General features: G+C 38.6%; 1 protein-coding gene across 13 annotated transcripts in view; it reads left to right on the plus strand.

Moving 5' to 3' along the window:
- Nucleotides 1-12480, plus strand: part of FOXP1 (forkhead box P1) — a 581289-nt gene that overhangs the window by 259741 nt on the left and 309068 nt on the right. For 11 of the 13 annotated variants that reach the window (XM_025984809.2, XM_025984867.2, XM_025984848.2 and 8 more), the window contains one exon: nt 246-306. The exons of the other annotated variants lie outside the window; for them this stretch is intronic. The gene's annotated coding sequence lies outside the window, so the exon portion shown is untranslated. The remainder of the gene's footprint in view (nt 1-245; nt 307-12480) is intronic. 13 annotated transcript variants of the gene reach the window in all.

The raw sequence follows: 12480 nt of genomic DNA on the forward strand, positions 1-12480 counted from the left end.
TTCACATGCAAAATTCAAAATGTTTCGCCTTTACTTTTTCCACCCACGTTGTTTTTGTTGTCTTGAGGAGCTCACTGGCCTGTGCACCAGATCTGTGGTCCTGGGACTTGTTTTTATTAACTCTGAAAGTCGTTTGCCATGAATTGTAACGGAGTGCTTTTGTTGTTCTTGCATCTATTCCAGGCAAATAGGTGGTTGCTACTCTCTCTTGACATTCAGACTTTGATGTTGTCTTTTGTTTTCAGGGTAAGAAGTGACCTTTTGAGGTGACTATACCTGAAGATTGCTTTCCAGAAGCCAAAAAAGGTAAATGCACATCTGATTAGTGGAATTCTATCTTGGCCTGTATCTACCTCCTTCCAGATATATCTTAATTCAACTCTTTTCTGATCTACGTGGCTACCAAATATGTGTGTGTGTGTATTTGTGTGTAAGTCTGTATGCCAAGTACAATAAGTTTTGGGGAGATTGTTAACGAAAAGACTGCCCTTAAGAAATGGTCCACAGAGTGATGCATTTCCTCCAAACATTAACAAACTTTGCTTCTTTGTTGAAGCTGAACTTTATTTTTTTACATTTAAAAAACATTTTTTTTTTTTGGTTGACTTGGTGGGCTTAAAGTTAGAAAGGAATAGTCACATCACAAAAGTGGTGATTCATAAAAATTGCTGCAAACATGAGTAGCGCATGTCAGTGTTCTGTGCTGAAATGGTGTCATCCGATTGATGTTCATCTGGCGGCTTTATAATCACCTTCTTTCAGAAATTAATAGTCAAGCACCATAGCAACACGGCACATTGATGTAACTGCTGAGCGGCATGGAGCATATCCCTGTGATGTCAGCACTAGGCTGCCTTGTTCTCTTGACCTTGCTTGAAAATCAAATGAGTATTTGATTTTGAAATTAGAAGTTTTCAGAGAGACTAATGTAGCTTGATGAATTAAAGCTAAATTAAATTTTCTCAAACTCACTTTTGGGAGGGGGAACCAAAAAGCACTTTGCTTAAAACCGTTATGGATGCTACATATTTTCTTGATTCCGAAGGTATCTCTCCAGTGAGGGCAGTGGTCATCTTATACAAGTTAATCTTGCAGGTCTCTTTAGTGGCTGGTGTTTCTCAAGTAGCATCTTCAGTTTATTTTTGAATTTTGGCCAGTAATAGCTTCATTTGCTTTAGTAGATTCGCATCTCTATTAGAACAGGTTCCTTGCTGACCTGGTGGCACAAAGTCTTCACTCAGATATGACTAAATCAGGATTATGCATTTGTAAAGTAGAGACTTCCTACTCTTTAGTTGAACGTGTTCTGGGTTTTTGTGGACTTTTACAGTGTGAAGATTCTTAGATCGCTTTTTTTTTTTAAAAAAATCTTACTGAGCGTTTTTGGGACCCTAGAACGCCTCTTAAAGGAATGGATTTGTTTTTATAGTTGCATTCTGGCGCATTTCTGATTGGAAGCAAAAAATCCACAATGCTCCATTTCATCGTTTCATCGTCTTTGTTGTTTAAATTAAGCCTTTGTGAGAAGCACCTGATTGTCCTCCATGAGGACAGCCTCATTCATACGCTGCAGCACAGGTAGGGTTGTTCCAAACTAGTATTTTGGGGTTATCAAGTCAAAGCAGTTTCCTTTGTGGAGACCCAGTTATCAGATCTTAAAAGTGAAGGCTTAGTTAACTCCAGGTATCTGCAAACTTTCTCTGTAAAGAGCCCTGTAGTAAATATTTTCTGTTTTGTGGGTCATTCTGTCTTTGTTACAGTGACTCAGCTCGGTATAAGTTGTGTCTTCTGGTCTCCGTGAGCCCTGCGAGATCTCAAAGGTGTTCCTCATGCAAAGCTGTGCCAGGTGTTTAACTCATCTCGTGCCATTAGCTAGCAGAGATTTCTAGCAGAGCTGAAAATTGTGATTAAACAAAGTGGAAAACATGGTTGAAGAGATGAAATATTCACCTCTAGAGTTGTGTTACCCGACAACTTCAAATAAGGGTGTCTTGAGCAGTTGTCATTGTTTTCTTTGGAGTCACCTGTAAGCACGAATTATTTTTCTTCTGGCTTGATGTCTTTATAATGCCTACGCTAACACCCATGACCTGTAAATGGGCACATTTGAATTTGTGCAATGTGATTTGTTTCCAATTCTGTGATACTGTTCAAAGTTTAAAATATCATGAGATAGGGGCAAGTTTGGGAAGAAAAGAAAAAAGGTTCCAGGATTTTTCATTAGTGTTGACTAAGAGAGTAGTCCATGGGGAGAGAAGAAATTCTTTCTTTATAATTAATGTCAAGGACATGGTGTGTTATATTATACGTTATACTGCAAATGAGTAACTCCTTGTCAAATTTCAGGAACAGTGAAAAATTTTGTCCTTCTGATGGCTCCTGTCATGACACAAAGGAAGCTGAGTAACAAATTCGTGTAATTTTTCTTTTAAACTTGACTGCCAGGAAGCTCCGAGTAAGAGATTTTTGCTCCATCTCTGTATCGTTTTTTTCCACTCCAACTTTTGGTGATTGAGATCTTATTAAATAAACTTCATTTTTCCTACCCCCAATTAACATTGGATTATTTATTTTTTTATTCTATAAGATCAATTCCATCTTATTTGACCCTATTTCAAATTTCATTTTTTCTTTAGAAATTAATGTATAGAGACTTCAATAATACATCACGATAATTTTTTACCTTTGAACAGCTCAAAGATCCTTCAGAAATGAATCCTTATTTATTTTGATCTCATATAGAAGGGAAAAACGATTTATTAAACATGTAAAAAAAAAAAAAAGAAAGATCTGTAAAATGGCTGGAAGGGCTACTGTTTCTTTCCAGGGAATGAACCTTAAACAGAGAAGAGTGGGATGCCCAGGTGGCTTCATCGGTTAAGAATCCTACTCTTAATTTTGGCTCAGGTCATGATCTCAGGGTTGTGGGATCTAGCCCTGCATTGGGCTCATGCTGAGCAAGGAGTCGCTTAGGATTCTCTTTCTCCCTCCCCCTCAAAAGCAAACCAAAAAACCAGAAAAACCAGAGAAGATTGTGTATCCAGTGATCATGAAGAAACCAGCGCCATCTCCACACCATCAAAAAGAGGTAGATTTCAGATGCCAGGAACTTCTCAGTAAATGTCATGCCCACATTTGAAATCTGGGAATCATTAACAGTCAGCATAGATGCAAATAAATATGTCTACATTGGCACTATGGGAAAAACTAGTTATGCACATAAAAGTGGCCAGGCAAATTCAGAAAAACAGATGAAGCCATTTTTCAAATTTAGATTCAAAGGTCTGAAGAGTCATAAATAACAGTCATCTTACTTGGTAGCGATATAACAATTTTCTTCCAAGTGGATCTGAACACTTTGCAAAATGGGTTTGGTTGCCAGCATTCTTGAGAGATAGGCAGCAATGATTATAATCCCTACTTTACAAACTGGGAAGGTGGTCCCAGAGATGATTGGTAACTTACCCACGATCATGTAGAATGTCAAGACTAGACCTAAAAAGGCATCTTGTTCAGGTCTCACTTATATTGATGTCCTTTTATCATGGCTGCCTTAGTTTGGTGACTTAATAAAGGTTTATATGTCATTTTCTCTCTGCTTTCTCCCAACATTGGCATTTCACCTAAATGCATTTTTGCTTGAGATTCAAATCCAATTTGTGAAATTCATCTTCTATCAGTTCTGAGTGGTATTATTGGGAGTGGATGATGATCATCAAGCCCATTTAGAGTACAATTAAGTGGTTTTTAAAAAATATTTTAGTCATTTTTAAGCTTCACATCTTATGTGCTAATTTCTTTTTTGTTGTTTTAATTTCTTTTTTATGGTCAAATTATTTATGAAAAAGTTAAGAAACAATCTAAAAGGAAGTATAATCATTACCATTTTCCCCTATTCCCAATTTGAGCTTTTTTTGTTGTTGTTGGATCAAGGAGTATAAAGCATCCTTATAGACTCTACTTATTGTGTATTGCAAAGTGCAAGAGACCCCTTGCAGATTATATCTTGGTTACAAATAAAGGTAAAATGGCTATTCGGCTCTTTAAAATATATCTATTGATTCTTTTGAAAGTTTATATTTATTTGATTTAAATATTTAATGACAATAACATTCAAAGTTAAATCCATTTCAAAATGACCACTTTATAGCATTCCACTTTTGAATTGTGTGATTATTAATTCACCAAGTTGTTGTATAGACATTACAGTGTCATCATTGAGCCACCAGATGACCACACTAGCTGAATCACTAGTATATTCAGTGAAGCATTTGAATCCTTCCTGTCTACCCCCCACCCTTATCCTCACTCACCCATGTCTGGGTTTAATAGGGTAAAGACTAGGCTGATACAGCATAGAGACCCCAACATACAATGGCTTACATAGAAAAGACGTCTACTTCTCTCTTATATAACAGTCTGACCAGTCTAGCTTAATTGGGCAGGTTCTTTCTCTCTTTTGCTCTCCTACCTTGGGACTTTGTCATTATTTACATGGTTGAAACATAGTGGGGAAGTCCAAGGCAAGCAGTTTTCTTTGATACAAAGGAGTTAGAAATTGCACACATCACATCTATTGACCTTTAATTGGTAAGATAATGGTTGCCTGGTAGCAGGAAGCTGCAGTGGCTGCTGGGAAAAGTATCTACCAGGTTGTCCAGGAGCATGGGAGAATTAGAGAACAGGTTTAAGGGGACAGTGAGAACACAATAACTTGATTGTTGAATTGCCCCAGCCCAATGATTTCATGCATTCATTCATTCATACAGAAGTACATACCATATGCATACATAAATTCCTACTGCAGATATTTACTGATGATTGTGTGCTAGTGGCTAAGATCATAGTGCTACGTAAGAAGAACATGGTCTCTGTCTTCATAGAGTTTATTTTATAGCGGGGAATATACCCAGATTATGAACAATGATGATGACCAATGTTAGGAAGGACAAATATTGTTTGCTGGGAGAAAGTGGCCTATAACGAAGAGACCCAGGGTACCAGGGATTTAATGTATTTTAGCTAAATGGAAGCTAAGTTAGTTTAACTTAATTTTCTTGTATCTTTCATTCCAGTGCTGTTTTGAACATTATCAGGCATGTTAATTTTGTTACTAGCTTTATTAAGATATAATTCATATCACAATATAGTTCACAGACTTAAAAGTGTACCCTTCGATGGCATTAGGTATATTCCTAGAGTTTGCAACCATCATCACAGTCTCATTTCAGAACATTTCAGCACCCCAGAAAGAGATCCCTTAACCATTAACAATCACTCCGTTCAACTCAGCACCTGACAAAGACTAATCTACTTTCTGTCTGCATAGGTTGACCTATTTGGGACATATCCTACTATGTGTGGTTTTTTGTGAGTGACATCCTTCACTTAGCATATCTTCAAGGCTCATCCCAAGCATTTAAATTTGAACCTGTCAAAAAATAAATAAATAAATTTGTAACTCTCTTACAACCTCAGAGTTGTTTAAGGTCTTCCTCCTAAACCCTACAAAATGGTGACCTGAAATATTCTTAAAGGGGATGGAGTTAGGGGAAAAATTACTGTTTTCATGTTGTTTATATTTTCATAGAGCTGACTTGGCCTCCCAACAGTTAAACTTCAAAATTTAAATGTTTGCATTTTAATTTAGCTGTTTTTAAACATTGTTAACCATAATGCTAAACTAAGTTACTCTGTAAACAAGAGCTGTTTCTCTTGAATGTTAGTTTCAAAGAAAAAAAAATTTTAAATATTGATTTCCAGAGAAATATGCTCAATAGAGTTCGTTTTCAAGCAGAAGTCACTTGTTGAAATGTACATGAAGGCATATTTAGTAGTAAAGGCAATCTTTGCAGTGATTATCAACTAGCCATATTTTGCACTGTGAACAATGAAAAATACAAAACCGAATAACAAATGGTATCTTCATCTTTTAAAAATGATGTTTTTGTTCTCCCATCTGCCAAGGGCACAAATATCCCAGTTGCTCACCTTGAGTATCTTAGGAAGAGATTCTCAGTTTAGGTGACAACGTAACAGCTTAGCAGAGAGATGTAGGAAGTATTGCCTTACTTTGGCAATTCAAAAACCTAGGGAAGAAATTTGAAGCTTAGCTGTACAAAAACAAAACCCTGTTTAAGGTAGCAGATCTGTGCTAACCTTGACTGTGTCACCCTTCTCGTATCTCATAACATGTAGAACCTTCAAGGAACAAATGTTCTATTGGTGGTGCAGTCCTTATTTTGAGGCCATTTGAAAAGTTGACCTTCTATCCAGGGTTGAGTGTGGATTTGAAGTTTATAGAACTTCTTGAAGAGACTACTGGTGAGTGGGAGTTTGCATTTGAAAAATGAAGATTAACCATTTAAATCTATACTTCTCTGTCCTTGGTCTGAACTATTGTACTCCTGTCGCCTTTGCATGGTGGGCTGGGAGGGGAGAAGAATGAAAAAACTTGAAGTATTTCTGCTCCGTCCCAATGTAGCTCTTTTTGAAGTGTGAAATCATGCAGATTTGCCCTTGAATTTATATATTAGTATGTATGTAGTATATAATTATAAGTAATTAGATGTTTTGTTAATTATCTGACAGTGCGATGAGTTATTTAAAATTACCTTTTAATTAAAAAAACAAGTCTTGCGTCATTGGATGGACGGTGATTTCACTCTGTGAATTGGCATGATACTTTAATTCTGCAGCCTAATTCTGCAGCCTCCAGGCCTCTTTTCTCTGAAAGTCTGTTTCCCTTTCAGAGGGTCCTATTTCCCTTTCAGAGGTTCCTGAGCTGTCCCTAGAGGTCAGAGAAAGGGCCCCAAAATCTGGTCATCACAGATTACATACCTTACAGTTGATTTAGCACAGTGATTTTCAAAGTGGGCATAGGGACCCATTTGTGGTTAGGAAATCAATTTAGTGGATTGCCGTCCAAGAATTTTTCAGAAATGAAAGAAGCATACAAAAGAGTAGAATAAAATAGACTAAACCTACACTATCCACTGTGGAAACCACTAGCCACGGGTTTGCAGTGCGATTAGCCCAAACTTATATGTGCTCTAAATGTAAATTTGACAAAGTATTTAGAAGACTTTGTATGGAGAAAAGATGTGAGATGTTTGAGTTATTATTCCTTATTGATTACACATTGAAATCATATTTTTGTTATGTTAGGTTAAATAATATAAATTATTAAACTGAATTTTAACTGCTTCCGTATGGTTACAATTACATGTGTGGCAGCTGTTATATTTCTAATGGACCACTTTGCTCAAGTTGATGAGGAATATATCAGTGAATGACACCACTATCAGGCCCTCTGCCCATGGTTCTAGGGGATGCGGACAGGCAGGGAAGTAAAATATGAATTCATGGTGATAGGTGCAGGGGAGAAAATACAGTTGGGTAAGGGAGATCAAATTGCCCGAGGAAGGGGTTCCAACTGTAAATAATCAGTGTAAGTCTGACTGTGCAGCATGGGAGCACCTGAGCCAAGATCTAGCCTGCTCTAAAGAGAGCAAGTTGGCTGGTGTGGCTGAAGTCAAGTCATGAAGGGGGAGAATAGTCGGAGGCAAGGTCAAGAAGTAGCAGGGCTGGGTGCCTGGCTGGCACAATCAGAAGAGCAAGCAGCTCCTAATCTTGGGGTCATGAGTTTGAGTCCCACATTGAGTTGTAGAGATTACTAAAAAAAAATATGTAAATAAACTTTGGCTAAAACAAAACAAAACAAAAACAAAAACAACGGAGTTACAGGGTTAGACAGAGTAGGGCATGTAGACTCACCGGCTCTTAGTCTTTTAGTAAAATAGGGAACGATCAATGGACTTTGAGGTGGGTCAAGATCTGACTCCTGCTTTGACTGAATCACTCTGGAAGCCATTCTGAAATTTACCTGTGGGTGAACAAAGCAGGGTGATAGGGAGGGGAGCTTGTTAGGAGGCCACTGTAAATATCCCAATGAGCTAGGATGATGGCCAGGATCGGGATGGCAGGAGAGGTGGTGAGAAATAGTTAAATTTGCTTTTTATTTGAAGGTAGAACCACAGGATTTCCTGGGGGAATAGATGTGGAATTTGGAAGAGTTGCATCAGGGATGACTCCCAAGATTTTTGTCCAGAATGATAGGATAGTATCATCTGATGGATTGCTTGTTGGTGGAAAGTCAGAAGATGAAGGTTTTGGGTGATAGAATGCTGAAAGGTTGGAGCTGCCATTAACTGAAATAGGGGACTATAGGGAACAGCTCTGATGGTATTAAAGGAAAAAAAATATTTAATCTCACTTGTTACAGATGGTCAGGCAGACTTTATTCAGGACCGTCACAATAGGTGTTGGGAACACTCCAGTGAGATTTTATACGGGAGAGCGAGATTGGGCTCAACTCTGAATACAGCACAGGCAAGGAGGAATTTATAGCCAGGGAGGAGAGTGGGCGTCAGTGAATGGAAGATTACCACGAGGAAACATTGTGGGTAAGCAGAAGCTCTGAGCTACACAGACCTAACAGGGCTCTTGCTGAAGACAGGCCAGGGTGATCAGATACTACCTGGGTGTTGATGGAGGATGAAGAAACCAGGCAGATGTCAGTAGTGGTCAGATACTGAAGGTGGTAGAGGGCTTGTGATTACACAGACTTAGCAGGGGTCTTGCTAAAACTGGATTTTACAGGGAGGTGCCCAGATGGGTTCAGAAGCCCGACTCAAGTTGGGCCAAGCCCAGAGTCTTTGTCAGGGGTAGATGAGGAAAGCAGGGGAAGTCAGGAGTACGGCTATAGACATGTGGGCTTTGAGCTGTTGATTATTCACCAGATAGAGCTGTCAAATGGCCATTGGGGCATGTGGATCTAGAAATGTCCTAGCCAGGGCTATAAATTGAGAATTTATAAGCATGTAAGTAATATGTGAAGGCATGAACCTGGGTGAGCTCACCAAAGGTGTAAGTAGAGGAAAATAGGGCTCCAAGATGTGAGTTCTGAAGCCAACCACCAACATTAAGAGATTTGATTACAGGTTGCAGAGAATAAAGAGGCAAAGCTGGCTGGAAATTTTGGGGATTTGAGTGAACCAGGAGCCCATTGATGGCATTTTAAAGGAAGAGAACATTGAATTGCCTAAGTGGCTTAGTTGATTAAGCACCAGACTGTTGGTTTCTGCTTGAGTCATGATCTCAGGGTCGTGAGATTGAGCCCTGTGTCTGACTCCACACTGAGTGTGGGGTCTGCTTGGGTTTCTTTCCTTCTCCCTCTTCCTTACATGTGCTCTCTCTCTGTCTCTCCCAAATAAATTAGTGAAAAAAATTTTTTTTTTAAAAAAAGGAGGAGAGCATTGTTACCTGCATTAGAAGTTGCTAAGAAGTCAGAAGAGGGGACATCTGGGTGCCTCAGTGGTGGGACGCCTGGATGGCTCAGTGGTTGAGCCTTTGGCTCAGGGCGTGATCCTGGAGACCCGGAATCAAGTCCCACATCGGGCTCCCTGCGTGGAGCCTGCTTCTCCCTCTGCCTGTGTGTCTCTGCCTCTCTCTCTGTGTCTCTCATGAATAAATAAATTAAATCTTAAAAAAAAAAAAAGTCAGAAGAGATGATGACAAAGAACTGAGGATTGTGTTTGTCAACACCGAAGTCATCCATAACCTTAACCAGTCAAAAATATTTGAATCTTCCATAATATATACTGGCTTTGTATGACTACCAGTGTGCTTATGGTAGGCATTTTGAATGCTTTTTCGAGGAATAGTGCCTGTTTGGCACTCTGATTTGTTAAGGTCATTATGTGTACCCCACCCCTTGCAGCCCCACATGGACAGGGGGCTAACTCTGGGATATTTGGTCACAGTACAGCCTGCAGAAAGTGATCAGAGAAAAATTAACTGGTACACAAAGGAATTCTGTGCATTTTGCCCCTTTCAATTCTTCCTTTACTCCAATGATTGAGATATACTAGGTTTTAAAAAAAGGCAGATATGGCACCTGGGTGGCTTAGTCAGTTAAGCGTCCAACTCTTGATCTCAGCTCGGGTCTTGATCTCAAGATTGTGAGCTCAAACCCCACACCAGACTCAAAAAAGAAAGGAAGAAAGAAAATGAAGAAATGGCAGAGGAAAAGGGGGATGTATTTACATTTCTAACATAAAATATGTTGTTTTAATCATCTGAAGTATTAACACATGCTTGGTGTGGTTAACATGGTCTCTAGATTAGTAAAGTACTAGTCTGTGCTTGAGCCACATGCCAGTCTGTCACCTTCACCTTATACTAATATAGGTAGTCTTTGATGAGCTTGTCTGCCTTTCAACTCAGCTCATAAGAGCATCAAAGATTCTGGCTTATTGAAAAATTCTGAAACAAAGTTAACATTCTCGAGATCTCTAGGCTGGTCCCAAATCTTCAAGCATTTAGAAAACTGTAGGTAAAATAATAACAAATGTGCTTTGTCTCTCTTTAGGTACTAAATCCCATTAAGTTGGCACAGGATGAGGTAGGAATATTCCCCCTTTGTGGGAGATAATAAATGTACTTCTCAGAGGAAGAAAATGTAGGAAGAACAATTTCACTGGTGACGACCTCTAACCAGTTCAACGTTTTATCAATATCCTGCCAGTATTTTTGTATATGTAGATTTGTTTATATGTGCTTGCCCTGCACACACTATTTTGTTTCCTATTTTTACCCTTACAGTATCACAAGTATTTTTCCAAGTCATTACATGTTATATCTAAATCTTATTTTAGGATACTTTGGTGACTTCTGTTGTTGTGTTGTCTATCACTGCGATGGTGGGGCTTCCGATTTTTTCCAGTTAGTCATGATGGCCAGGATGTCTGTGTTAGGCACCTCAAGATAGCTCAACCTCTTAAAGTAGTTTTATAAATGATGTTGAGATTTTAGATTATCATCTAGTTTCTCCCTCTACTTTTAGATAATACTAAAATGAAACTGAGCCACATATGATCACTCCTTGAGGTCAACTGTATGCATTTTCTATGAGTTGGTGAGGTATAATTTGCATTAATTTTTATCTCAAAATTTCTAGACTTTAAGTTGCTAGGCTTTTTTTTTTTTTCTGATCTGAATTGTTTTTGTTATTTTCCCATGTCCCCAACTTGATTTTCAGCCTGTGAACTAGGAACTTTGTGTTCTTGCAAGGATTAGCTATTCATTCCCTCTTTACTATCCCAAACATCACTCCTTCTCTTTCCCCAGAGCAAGCCATTGCTTTATGTTTGCATTTGCATCTCCAAAATTTGCTTTGGTTGGATTTCAGTCAGTTTACCCAGAAAAATTAAAATGTACTTACAGCTTTTAGAGTATAAAAATTTAAATTCTCTTCTCTCGTTCACCATACTGCAGCAGGACGTACTGTCATTAATGGTTTAGGCAAGAGATATTTGAGTTCACTGAGGTTCACTGTGTATTTAAAATTGAGCTGTACGGCACTCTACTTTGTGGCCATGACCCCCATCTAGTTCTAAAATCCCCTAGTTGGCCATTCAGTGAAGTAGTAATCTCATAACTTCAGAGAGGACCAAAGAATGTGGGACTTCTCTGGTCTCTTCCTTGTAATTTACTGAAGATGAAACTGACATCCAGGAAAGAGACATGACAACTCCAAACCACTGCATAATTGGAGCCCTCTGTTTTGGGAATCCCCTGGTCTTCTCTTGCACCTCTTCCTTCCTTTTATGATATGATGCTCCAAACAAGTGGAATTATTAAAATATGACAATGAAAAAGTTGACTATTAAAAAACCCAAAATATGTTTGTTTTATGTAGATGACCCTTATCTTAGATTTCATTTCCAGCACTTTTCATTTTTTTTCATTTCCAGTCTTTTTTCCAGCAATATTAAGGGAAATTACACCACTTACAAGTATTTCTGTGTATTTATTACTGTGAGAAATGTCACCTAAATACCTTCATCTCAAACAAAAATTAATAAAGATGTTCATCTCAGAAGATGCCCACTTTTCCTTCTCCTTCTCACCATCATCTCCTCTTTCCCTCCTCTTCCAGCTACTGGAGCTGCCACTCCTGCTCCTTCTTCTCCTTGCTCCTGATTCCACCCTCTCCCATCTCTCACTCTCTGTCATCTGGTTCTGAAGGCTGAGTTTTTTTTTTTTTAAACAAGGCCATTTGATGAAGATACATATAAAAGTAGAATGCTCCTGCCAGTTTACTACTACTGTGCGTTTTATAGATCATTGTGTTATGCGTAGCCTGAGAATTTGTGTCCAGTGCCCTTATCTCACTGATTCGTACAAATGAACACCTCTCATGTGATGTGTGTTTTATCCAGGGCTGAGGCACAGGGAAGGATAATTGTGTTTTGCTTGTGTTTTTTTGAGGTACACACTGTCAATTTGATTGGAGCTACTTAGGCTCCAAGATCTTGTTCTTCCTAGCTCTGGAATGGGGTTGACATCCTCTCCTTATTTCCTTATGTGGGATAAAAATACATGAAGACCAATATAGAATTGTCATTGGGAACGTCA

Source organism: Vulpes vulpes, chromosome 9, assembly GCF_048418805.1.
Source record: "Vulpes vulpes isolate BD-2025 chromosome 9, VulVul3, whole genome shotgun sequence".
Classification (NCBI taxonomy): domain Eukaryota; kingdom Metazoa; phylum Chordata; class Mammalia; order Carnivora; family Canidae; genus Vulpes; species Vulpes vulpes.